The 12,642-nt window shown below is 37.4% G+C and overlaps 1 long non-coding RNA gene across 1 annotated transcript; it reads right to left on the reverse strand.

Moving 5' to 3' along the window:
- Positions 1 to 5,563: 5,563 nt before the first annotated feature.
- LOC102006723 lies at positions 5,564 to 6,835 on the reverse strand. The gene is made up of 3 exons (XR_265073.2): positions 6,642 to 6,835; positions 6,048 to 6,264; positions 5,564 to 5,800 (listed from the first exon to the last, which is right to left on the reverse strand). It is a non-coding gene; the product is annotated as an uncharacterized LOC102006723 (long non-coding RNA).
- Between the last annotated feature and the right edge of the window lie 5,807 nt (positions 6,836 to 12,642).

Below are 12,642 nucleotides of genomic sequence, written 5' to 3' on the forward strand. Positions count from 1 at the left end.
ATAATAAGTTTTTACAGTTTTATAGTATTTATAAAATAGGTTATGTTGATTAATTTCTAGATATAAATCATGAAAAATTAGCATGAACATAGTGATTTCCACCTAGGTTACATTTGTGTTTGTGTTAGCTTTTTTAAAGGCATGAATTCCATTAAATTTCTTATAATGAAGAAGACTCACAATTCAGTGATCTGTCTATCTTTAAAATCTTCCTCATTTTCACCAAAACTTTAATTTGGTCTATTGAGCAAATCCCATGATTCTGTACTTTACGTGATTTGGAAAATAGATCGTGTTTCTAAGCAATAAACTCTAATTTTCATGTCCATTTTCTTCTTCTATTTCAACAATAAATTCAACATGTCCTTGCAAAACTTTTATCACTGCCTGTAATATCTCGTTGTCAGTGTATACAATTCCCTAAAAAGGCATTATCTTCAGTGAGTAAATAAGAAAAAGATATAAATTATTGTGTAATAGAAAAGGTATGCTAAACAAGTTTGAAAAGAGAAATGTATTGTAGTGTGAAAGGTATGCAGGCTTACAGGTGCGAGTGCAATACTTCTGAAGAATATGCCCTACTTTTCAATCAGAATTCACTCAGCATATGTAAAACTTAGCGATGAAGGAAGCCATGGTTAGCAGTGTGTCCACCCAAGTAGGGCTTTATGAACTGTTGAGATGGCAACCCGCTTCTGAGAGGAGATGAGCACAGAATGGCACGCTGACCTGCTGAGGACTCTGAATCCTCCACACTGCTGCAGCACCTCCTGTGCGCTTGCAGAAACTGATGGTCTCCACACTCCTCCCAAAGTCAAGCACTGAACATGAGCACTTGGGATGAAATTATGACTTAATGTGAATGAAACTAATGGAAAGTAATAGGGTGTACATTCACTGCTACATTTTACTTATGAACATAATATCACTCAAGAATCTACTATTGAAACTTTATGGGTTTGGGCAAATAATATTGAAAAAAGCCTATACTTATACTTACTCTAGAAGATCATCAGTATTAAACATTTGGAAGTTTTAAATCCATAAACAACATAATTTTAATTATTTACATATTTCTTTCCTAAATGAGAACTCATTACCCAAAGAGGTTAAATATACTTTGATACACTTACTTTGAATATTTAAAAATTATTATTTCTTTCATCCTTTAATAGCCTCCACTCTACTTTACAGCAGGTACATTACAATTTATATGATTCTGTCAAAAATGCATGTTTCCATAAACTAAAGTGAATAAAACATCTCCAAAGATAATAATAAATAACAAAATATATATCAAACATTTGCTTTTTCCTAATTAAGAATGAAAATCAATTTAGCATCACTTAGTGTTAAGAATTGTACAGTTAACCAGCAATGTGATAGAAACCTGATATCAACTCTCAATTTATTCACAAGTTCTCAGAAGAAGAATGGTAAACAAATGAAATTTTTTAAAGAAAAGAAAACAGACATTCTTAGTAAAATTCTATATTCTAATTTAAGGACACAGTTTGATAGAAAAAGCACATTCAACTGGTGCTGTAGTTTGGAGCTTTGCAAAGGGAATAGTATAATACAGGACACGTATTTCAGAAGATTATTTATTATTCCATTTTAGAATAATTCAATTTATATATGTGTATGTAGGTTCCCATGTATCTTTCTTAGTATGTGTTCTAGGAATAATAATAAAATTTGATCTACATGTTAAAGACAAACGTAACAAAGAGATGAAAATACATATTACTAAATAAGGTACCACACAGATATCTCATTTTGAAGAAGAGAATATAAAAGGTATAAATGCAAGAAGAAGAGAGAAATTCAAACATATCAGAGATTTTATTATTATGAACTTAATATTGATTTTTAAAATATTGAACAAACATTTATTCTTTTTTATTGTTTCGTTTAAAGTGGTAAAACAATAAAATAACAACATTGAAGACAAAAAACAACTCAAGAAAAATTAAAATGGTACAGGATTTAAAATTAAGATGCTATTTATTTTATCTCTCATTCATTTTAGTGGATAAATATTGAACTTTAATATACCTATCATTTTCTGAAGCAGACATTTTTTAATTGGTAATAAAAGAGATTATTTCATAGGACAAATAGAATGCTATGTAGTTAAGAAACTGCTAAGAAATTACCATAAAACTTAAAGTGGATGACTTCAAACTTTTATAGATCCTCCAACTCACACTAGTCTCCAAAACTCACCTTCATCATCTTTCTCAATTTATCTAGGAATATTTAATCAAAATCCTTCATGTGTGGCTAGTATATCTTCCTGAATATGAGTGAAAAGGAAAGCAAAGTTTCCAATATGGAGTTATGAGGTTAACTTCATGATGGAAACAGAGGGCAAGAAAGGGAAATTGATCTTGCACTTGACACAGACCGTCCTCTCCTGGTGAGGTGTGCTTCCTGTCCTGCTCACCACCATGGACCTCTAGGGGAAAGGTATGTGCAGTGATGCAGGAATTGTTGCAGCATGGACTCTATTGTGTGGGTTACTAGTGAAAATATTAGGTAAAACCAAGATGTTTCAGATTTCCACGTATAGAAGTATTATCATTATTTATCTGCAAAGGAATTGCACAGCGGTTAACTGAGTGACTCATGGACGCTCAAAGGGTAAATTTACATAGCTTTAGACATTAGCCAAAAACCAAAAAACCTTTGCAGTGTATTATTGGAGGCACAGGCAGGGTGCTCTCAGTATTTCTTGCATAGAGACCTGTGTCCTGGTATACACAGTCCAACGCACAGGACAGATCTCAGAACAGGAGAATATCTATCACAAAAAGCCACAGTGCTGAGTTTGAGCTATTCTGGAGCAAGAGCCAAAGTGTGCTATTTGTCAGTTTTCCAGAAAGAAGTAACATTAACTTATTCGCTGCTCTATTACATGTTTGTACAACTTGAATCAACCTAATGAAGCTTTAAATCCTGAACCGATAATGCACGAATCATGGCCAAGGTGCATTTATGCTACTTTCTTGGTATTACTCCATCCAGTGACTTTAAAATGAAAAGCAAGCTGAAAGCAGGTCAGATAACTGCTTTTATTTCCACAGGCATTTTAGATAAAAATGCAAAGTGCTGCTCTTCTCACATACAGCAGTAACCTGTGCAGACTCTGTGGCCATGGCTGCTGATGTGGTCCCTCCTGCACAGATGCAGACTGAAACCCACAGTTGTGCAGTGTGAAGAGGTGAAGTACAAGGACCACAACATGCGAGTGATGCCTCCTCCACCTGTAAGGACAGGACTCAGGGAAAATCACTGAACGTTTCTAAACTTGTGTTTCAATATATTTGGTGATTATTACAAAACCTCAATCAATCTGTCTGGCTTATCCTAAAGTTAAATGTAGAAAAAAAACCTTTTGTTATTAGCAAACTGCGAATGAAGTGTACGGTGATACTGTGGTGAGTTAGCAGATCCAGGCCATGGCATCGCTGTTATGGTAGGTCGCTCCTCATACCTGATATCAGCAACCAAGCGTTTCTGTGCTTATTCCTCCAAGCATAAAGATGAAACGCAGACAAAATGTACTGCTCCTATTTAAGTATTTAAGATGCTTATATCTATGACTCAAATAGAAATTTACAAACACCTGGTGAATCGTAACGATTGTTAGCTGCAGAAATTCACGGGATACTGAACTATTTTAAGACTGTTTTTTAAAGTCTTGAATTGGATTCAATTTAATTTCCATGTGTTTGCATGATGCAGAGGTACTTAGAGAAGTACCATAAAACGCAGGACTCACTCACCTTAAGTCTGTGAAAATGCAGCTCACCTACGGGGCACAGCGGAAGGTGTTGGTGCTTCCTTATCTGAGCTCTTACAGCTCCAAGTCGTGCCTTGGAGGCAGTGGAGATGCACAAGTCCTCCCTGGGCAGGATGGCTGGTGGTCCCTCACCAGTCAGATCACCCCAGGTGCTTGTGGGTTTGTTGAAGCAGAGTCCCTCCTCCTGCTGGTCGTGCCAGCCCAGTCCTGTGCTGGAATGTGGCTTCTAATTGGATCTGCCATGGTATTTCCAGATGCCAGATGAACCTTCATGTTCTGTATCATGTTGCCTCCTATATGTCTCAGAGCATGCACTTCCATGCTTTAGGCTTCTTCCAGAAATTTGTAAGTATCTCACTTTTTCTATCTTTGCAAAAGACTAATTAAAATATGATTGGCTTATACTACAATATAAAGATGAGGAACTCTGCAAAGAAATGTCCAATAATATATATTAATGTTTTTAAAATGTATTGGGTGATAAACTCAGAACAAGAAGGAAGGGAATATTTTATGAAATCTAAGATTGTAAGAAAATATGTTTTTTACATCCAAAAGTACTCAGAATTTCTTTTTTTTTTTTTTTCATTTTTGTACCAGGAATCGAACTCAGGACCTTGCCCTTGCCAGGCAGGTGCTTATGCCTCTGAGCTATATCCCTGTCCCCACAATTTCTAAATATTTATTCTCCTGACATATTGCTTTTAAGTGGTGTGAGTAAGGGCACTGCTTTCTTGCTCCTGCACAGAAGGGCCAGTCCATGGGCATTCCTCACTGAGCACACAGCTGATATCTTCCAGATGAGAATGACTTTGCTGTGTATTGGGTGGGTTGAGTAGATTTAACTAAACTAAAGTCATCTCAGAGAAAAACATCCTAAATTGAGACCCTTTAGAAAGCCACAAGTGCTTGAATACTTTGTTCAAATATTTTTAGAATGGAGTTTGAAATTTAAAGAAATAGGTTAGCTCAGAGGAGGATAGAATTCACCCCTTCCTTAGGTGCTTGAACATTGTCTAGACTCTCTGGTATAAAGCCAGGAGATTAGGATTTAGAACAATTAAGTTCCTCCTTAGAGAAAGGGGTGGAATACTTGTGACATACACTATTCATACAGTTCTTTATTTCACTCCTGTTTCTTTCATTCCCCATTTTCGAATGGTAACCTGGTGTCCTTCACATCACTCCTTAAATACCATTAAATTTTCACAAATTTGGTTTAGTACTACTAAGTGAATCTCTCTTTGGTTTTCATCTTAAACGTTCCTATGCACTTTTCTTACTTTTTATTACTTACCTTGTCAGAACAAAAATTTTGTATTATGTATTATCTATGATGAAATTGACAATGTTCATGTTTAGGAAGAGATAATTTAAAAAACACAATTACTCATCTTTATTTAAAGGAAGAATATTGCTTTGGACCCATGTGAAAGACAGTAGATAGATAGATACAGATACATATGCAAGGTGCTTTTAGCTCATAAATTAGAGAAAATTATAATTAAAGTACTTAGAGGTTTGTAGTTCATAGTAATTTTAGAGATAGCATTTCAAGGAAGGGTGAGACAAGGGCATAAACAAGAAGGAAAGAGCTGGAGAGGTTAGAAAATGGGTTAAAAATCATGAGATTACACAGCTACTGGGAAACAACAGGCTGAAGAGTCCTTAATTCTTTATATTCAGTTTTCATGTATCTCTCACTTTTCAAAAAATTACAGATCCAACAAATGTATTCATGTCTTAGTAAAGGATTCATATTTTCAATATGCAAAACCACAGTAATGCAATTTTCTTCATTACATTCTGGAGAACCAATATTCCCAAGACTCCTCCTTCTTTGGGCCAGCCATACAAAGGTGCCACACAGCTGATAGCCGTGCTCCAGCTGAGAAGAGGGAGGCCAGGCTGATGCAGGTGAGTTCAGCTGCACTGGTTTGTCCTGCCTCGGGCGCTAGGAGACTCTGCGGTCAGTGGTAGCAGTAATCAAACCTGCGGAGGAAAACGGACCAAGAGTATGCAGGCCGAGAAAAAGTGCACTTAGTAAGGGGTCAGTTATAGACAAGGTCAAAGTTAAATATTGTACTGGAACCAGAAATTGACCGTGCAGATCATGTTAGTTTCACGAATGCCTTGTGTCTGGGGTTCAATGTATTGTGCCCTATGAAGTTTGAACTGAATTGGATATTCCAGCACATATGTAAGATGTGCCGGTTCATGGTTTCTGACCGCAAGTTACCTGGGACTCCTGCTCTTGTGGTGTTTACATTGCCCGCCCCTGTCTGATCTGCGCCATCTCTCCTGGACTTTCAGCTCTCTGCTTTGCTTCTGCCTCTGCTTCTCACACGCGACTTCTTCACCTGCCCTCAATGCTTTCCTCCTCCTCCCACGTCACAACTGTAAGTCTCCCCACGGTGCTGTCTTGTTCTGTATGGAGTTGCGGTTCTCACATGGTTCTCACAGTTGCAACAGGAAGAAAGTCATAGCATTATTTTAAATTAATTGAGAGTATTTCATAGGGAAACAATATTTAATGATATCCACCTGAACTCTAATTAGAAAAAAAGTATTTATTTCCATGGCCATTTTATTTTTTTGTTTTACTGCAACACAGTGTGGGCCAAATGTTTAGCTATTTGTTTTTTAGAAATTCTATCATATACAGAAAAAATTTTACATGCACACCAAAATAGCAAGTTCATGTATTTCTACCACCTCCCTGATCCAAAGTCTCCTATAACTAACTCAGCTGTGCCTTGTCTATTTTTTTGCAGGGAATTGCTCTAAATTGGCTGCATAGCAAAAAGACTTTATTAACGTGGTGATTCACTACCTGCTCTCCTGGAGAGAACCCTTACTGCACCTGGGCCTGGAAGCACACCACCTGCTGAAATTCCATTCTTTCCTCTCAAAGAAAAAACAGGGTTATTTCATTAAAACACCAACAACTTCAATCATTCACACGTCAAGTAGCCAGCCAGGTGAGCAGTCTTTTGATGCTTTCGTGCATTTCTAGTGATGAGTTTCCATCCGTGTGAGAATGTTTGGAAGTACCTTGCATGTCAGGAGCCACATCTAGGCGAAATGCTCCATCTTCTTGTCCACCATGAAACAGTTGAACAGCCTCAGCCAGCCACAGTGTGGTTTCTAAAGTAAAGGAGTGTGAGGGATTAAGTAAGGGAAGTTACAGGCGTCATCTTCCCTGCACTGTCTCAAAGTTCCCAAGGATGTGCCCCTTCATAAAGTCAGAGGGTAATCATTTTGAAGGAAAGAAAATCAGAGCAGAATAACTGCAAAAGAATATTTCTTCAAGAACCTCAGGACAATCTCACAGGACTTTGGGTCATGTTCTTTCACTGTTCTCCTCAGAGCAGAGGATCACTGGGAAAGAGCAAGGAAAAGTCAAAATCATATGATGATCATGTGAGGATTCCTCCTCCACACCCCGAGAGAGTAGACTGAGGGAACCCCAATATCAGCGCTGTCCTACAGGCACTAGGTGTTAGAGCATCAAAAAAGAAGAGCTAATTGTAATATCAAATTTTCTCATATTACATTTTGTAGAAATTCATCTTACGTTTCGGTTTTCTTGCTGTTGCTAAATGAATATTTATGTTACGACATTTAAACTTCAGAAATAATTTGTCACACTAAGACTGAATTGGTGTTTTCAATATGTATCCCCACTCCTCTTGGTAAATTCTAACATTAGCGAGAGAACACCTAAGCACTCTTTTAAAGTTCTCAGAAAACAATGTATTACATGAAGATATATGATTCTAGAAGTACTAAGAGAAGCACTTGTATATTAATGTTTTTTCCTAGTACCTGTTGTCCCATGATGTTTTTACACAAAAATCTTATGTGACACAAGAAAAAAGGATTGTATTAACCCTGGAACATAGGAAACAAACACCAGAATTTCAAGCTATTTTCCTTTTTACTGTGAGCACACTTTCTGAGGTAGTTAATTTGTTCTAAAATTCATTGTTTTATGTCATTTTATCCAAAAACATATATTATGATGAATAACTTGTTGCATTTACAGGAAATCTTTGGCTCAAGTCCCAAAAGATAAAAAAGTATAAACCTAGATAAAATATAAAGACACATGATTCAAATTTCATTAGAAAATATTCTTACTGCTTAGGAGAAAGTTCAGCAGACCAGAGTCTACATTTATCCCAGGTTTGCACCCCATAGCCCTGGAAATGAGCTGACCTCTTCATAGGCAGCACAGTGTTACTGTGGCTCTGGGATCTGAGGGTCTCCCAGCTCCCACAGGCTGATGCAGGGCACAGGGACCCACTGCCCTCTCTCTTCACTGTGCAGTGCTTTGCTGAGCACAGTCTCTCCCCACCCCACAGCAGTCTTCACCATGGTCAACTACTGCCAGGACCCTCTTTACACACATTTTCCCCCAACAACTCCCACCCCAGGGGACTCAGAGGAAACCAGCTTCTTCTCATTGGGAAGGGACTTTTCCTAAGTGAAATGAGAGACTTTGACATTTTGTCAGTCATGACTCAACTGTCAGCACCTTAAAGCTCTAATTGCAAAGTTCAACCTTTCCAGAATCTCAGTGCTGTCACAGTATGCAGAACAGATCCTGTTCAATGCATCAAAAGTTAAACCCTGAGCTATCAGCGGAAGTGAAATACAAGGCAAACGTCAGCAACACGTGTCAAGAAATGCAAAACTTCCTTAAGTGCACGAATGGAACTGCAGCAGCAAACAGAAACACTAGAAACATCACCCAGGACTTGGAGGCAGATTTGTTTAACTTCAGGTGGTACCGACGAGGAATCAATCCTTATAAAATATCAGGCCTCGCAGGCTCTGGGAGGGAGGGTTTATGGGGTCTACAAGGAAGAAGCAGGGCACTTGGCTGTCTTTGATTGGTTCTTACGATAAGCATCATTGTGACCAGCTGTGTGTCCCAGCGACCAGCCGTTTCTAAGAAACAGGAGTAACAGGAACTCTAACAAGAGCTGTTACCTGGGAAACTGACAGCAGCTGAAGTTTGCTGGCTGGGAGGGTCAATTTAGGCTACAGCAGGAGCCTTTGCCTTGTTCCTTAGTCAAATCCACATCTATACTCAAGTGCCAACCTCCTGGATCTCAAGCTGTCTGCTTTTCAGGAACACAAATCCCCTGTGATCACTTTCATGTCAGAAAGAATGATACATATGTTGTGTGTGTAGCTTTAGATACTAATAGGTTTATGAGGTGCTGGAGAAGATGAATGACAACTTCCGATTGGTGAAAGTTTTAAATTTCCATTATTGTCCAAGTCTCAGTTTAATAAGTAAAGCAGCAAGGATATAGAATTATGAATAATCATTAAAAGTGACTTTCTTTCTGGTCTCTAGACTGATCTTGAAGTCCCAGACAAGGTGGACTGCTCTTTGTGTTTGGAGAAGGAATCCCTGCAGTCACCTGATGAGAAAACTCACCTGTTCACTGTTTGTAACATGCTCCGCTTCTTCGTCATTGATGCACGAAAGACTGACTTTCTTCTCTCATTCCTGCAGTGCCAAGCTGCTGGGGAAGACGCCTGCTAGTTCCATATGCATTGGTTTTGTTTCTGAAATGTTTTCTAATGATGCATCGTTTGGAATGGTTATTTTGTATTTATATCATCTTGAGGCATGCTGGTCTTTGAAGGATAGATGTCTCTTCTTTTTTTTTTTTTGTTTTTTTTTTTTGTTTGTTTTTCTTTCGTTTGTTTTTTTTTGTTTTTCTTCCAGAACCAGGAACCAAACTCAGGACCTGGTGCTTCTCAGGCAGGCGCTGTGCTGCTGAGCTGAATCCCAGCCCTAAGAGGTCTCCTATTAAAAAATAAGAAAAAAAAAACTAATTTTACTGGCATTCTCATAATTTTCAAAGGCAAATAGTGAGTTTTTTTTCTTCACTTAACAGAAAACCAAAAAAATTGTATGGATAAAGGATAGTTAATGCTTAAATTTTTTGACCAATTTTACATGCTTATATCTGGTAATCTGAACAGTTAATTTAAAGATAACACTATGCAATATAACAACCATTGAAGAATTCCTGCTATCTTGCTGAGTGATGCTCAGTATCATTTCTAGTATTTTTTATTAATATTTTTCATTCTCTTTAATGGTTTGATCAATCTTGCATTCTTACATTTGGTAATCTCTGCAATTTCATTGAAGATAACAGTATGTAATATAACAGCCACTGTTAATTCCTATCACTTTGTTTTGAAACCCTGCATCATTTTTGTTGTTTTCAGGCTGTTATGTTTTTGTCTATGTTGTTATTTTGTTATTGTTTTTTATTCTCTTTAAAATAAAAGTGCTATATTATAATCACTGTAGTCATTGGATGAAGAAGCATGAACTTTCAGAACTTTTCAGGGATCAAGTCACATTCTATGACCCGACTTTCCTGGTGTTCTGATAGACTATACACGTTCTCCAGTAACTGCCATGCTCCTAGATAGTATGATTTGCTGAACCATCTACACACTGCTGGGGCACAAATATTGACTGGCTTTAGATTCCCCTAACTGCTTTCTTCAACCACGTCCCTTTGCATGCCCATCTCCTTAGCATCACCTTGAACCTCTCTACATGTTCTCTTCACTCTGGTTCTAAAAATGTAGATAAACTTTTGTCCTCTATGTGTGTGATCGCCAAAGTAGCAGCTCTTCACTTTTAAAGTCACCATGACTGTCCTCTCCCTTTCCATGTATATATATATATATATATATATATATATATATATATATGACAGACTGTACTCCAAAATCAGGTGACATTAGAAATTCCAACAACATAGAAATACTTGTGCCAGTTTAAAAATTAAATTCTGTGTACATGTTCCTGATCCTTCTATGGCTATTCAAGATATTAGACGACAGGTTAAGGCCATATAAGATTCTAAAATTCCTTAGACCTGTCTCTTCCTGTCGAAATATTTGTTGTATTTTTAGTAGTCTTGATAATTTCCTTGTTTTGATTATACTTTTCTGCTGGGTGTTTAACACCAAGTTAAATCAGATCTTTATACATTGAAGTTGACCTCTTGCTGCCTCTCAGGGTCAGTTAAGTCTCCTCAGCGTTTACCTCAGAGCCATATGGACCCTCTCATTTCTTTTGTCAGTGTCATCATCAGAATGAGTCACGGCCTTTGCTAGGCCATTTTTCATGAAAACGTGATACTTTTCTTTCTTGGCGACACTGTAGGCACACTACACATTGTTGATTTCCATTGTTTGGGGTCCATCAGTCTCCCTCGCCAGGAGGATGAGTGACTCACCAGAGTATTAGGATGTCACACCAGAGGTTCTTGCATGTGCTGGGTCTTTGTTGAGTGTGGTAGGCAAGGGTAAAATGTTGGCTGCCCTCTTAGCCTAGATATTTGTCTAGCTTTGGTTTCTAAACTTTAGTTGTTGGACACCCAGAAGAGAAGAGATTAGTTATAGTAGCATTGTAATGTGAGCAGTAAGCTTAATTATTATAAGTTTATTTCAGTACTAAGCATTTTGAAATGTAAAGTATAGCCAGAGGACTGTTCTTCCTTCCTAACCATTGTTGTCCTTCTTGAATCCCTGTCGAGTGTTAGTAGATAACAGTTATAATTTCTAAAGAAAACTTCAGAGTTAAAGCCATCGATAATATTTTAGTGTGACAATCATGTTGACATTTTTAGTAACACACCTAAATCCTCATTGGATTTAATTTAGGTAGAATTTTGCTTTTTATTCACTCATCTCTACTTAGTACATAGGAAGTTCTCATCTAATTTGTTTTCCTTTCGTGGAATGTCAAAGCAGAAATTTGTGACATTGTCTGGACTGTTTAATACCGAAGCATCTCTGAGTGTATAATACATGCATAACATAATCATCACAAAAGCATCTCCCTTTTGTACTAATTTTTGACAGGTGGTCCCATATTGGTTTGACATATCCCTCTTACTGTAAGTAAGTGGAGCTCAAGAGAAAGGCAGATGTGTGAATCTGAAAGAAAAGGCTTCTCACTGTACACAGTCCCAGGTATTTTTATTTTAGAAGACCTGTACATCTAGAACGCATGAATATGTTTAACATACCATGAGGTTAGCAATGATGAATTGTCATAGTCATATGAAAACCTTACTGTTTATATTTAGTTTTGTACCAAGAAAAGAGCATCTTTTAATCAGAAAATCTTATTGTTTCATTTCTAGAAAACGTAACTTTTTGACAATGACCAGTGTAAGCATATCACAATAATATAACTTTTAATAACAATTATTTGGGTGTCTACCGTAAGGCTATGAAAATCATTGGAGCATCCATTCATGAACAAAGTGACTACTGGACATGTCTACAAAACTTGACCACGCTGTGTCTGCAATAAATTTGGCAAGCCCAGTCTATCTTTTTTTTTGTTTTTAAAAAAAGTTGTTCCAGTGAACTTCAGGAACATCTGAGGTTCCTTTTCAGAAGGCACAACTGCAGTTCTCCTTTGAGTACAGAAAAGTGGGGACACTAATGAGCCTTAAGCCATCACAGCTTAAACCAGAAGCTGTGTTGAGACTGTATGCCATAATGTGTGCAAAAATGCTAGGGTTACAACTCTTACACTCCGGATAATTTATCTAATATCCAAATTTGTAGCAGAAAATTCCTTCCCTTTATCAACCAGGTAACCCCCAGCTTCCTTTATTTCCTTTTACACTTCCTGTTGCTTCTGTTTCTCAAAAATAGCTGGGCACAATAATGATGGCTGGTCACTATGATGTGTACTCTACAAACCAATCCCCAACTGACAAACCACTTTGCCAATGTACTACCACTTACTGCCCTATAAAGCCTTC

This window comes from Chinchilla lanigera, unplaced genomic scaffold, assembly GCF_000276665.1.
Source record: "Chinchilla lanigera isolate Chin_1 unplaced genomic scaffold, ChiLan1.0 scaffold00175, whole genome shotgun sequence".
Taxonomy (NCBI): domain Eukaryota; kingdom Metazoa; phylum Chordata; class Mammalia; order Rodentia; family Chinchillidae; genus Chinchilla; species Chinchilla lanigera.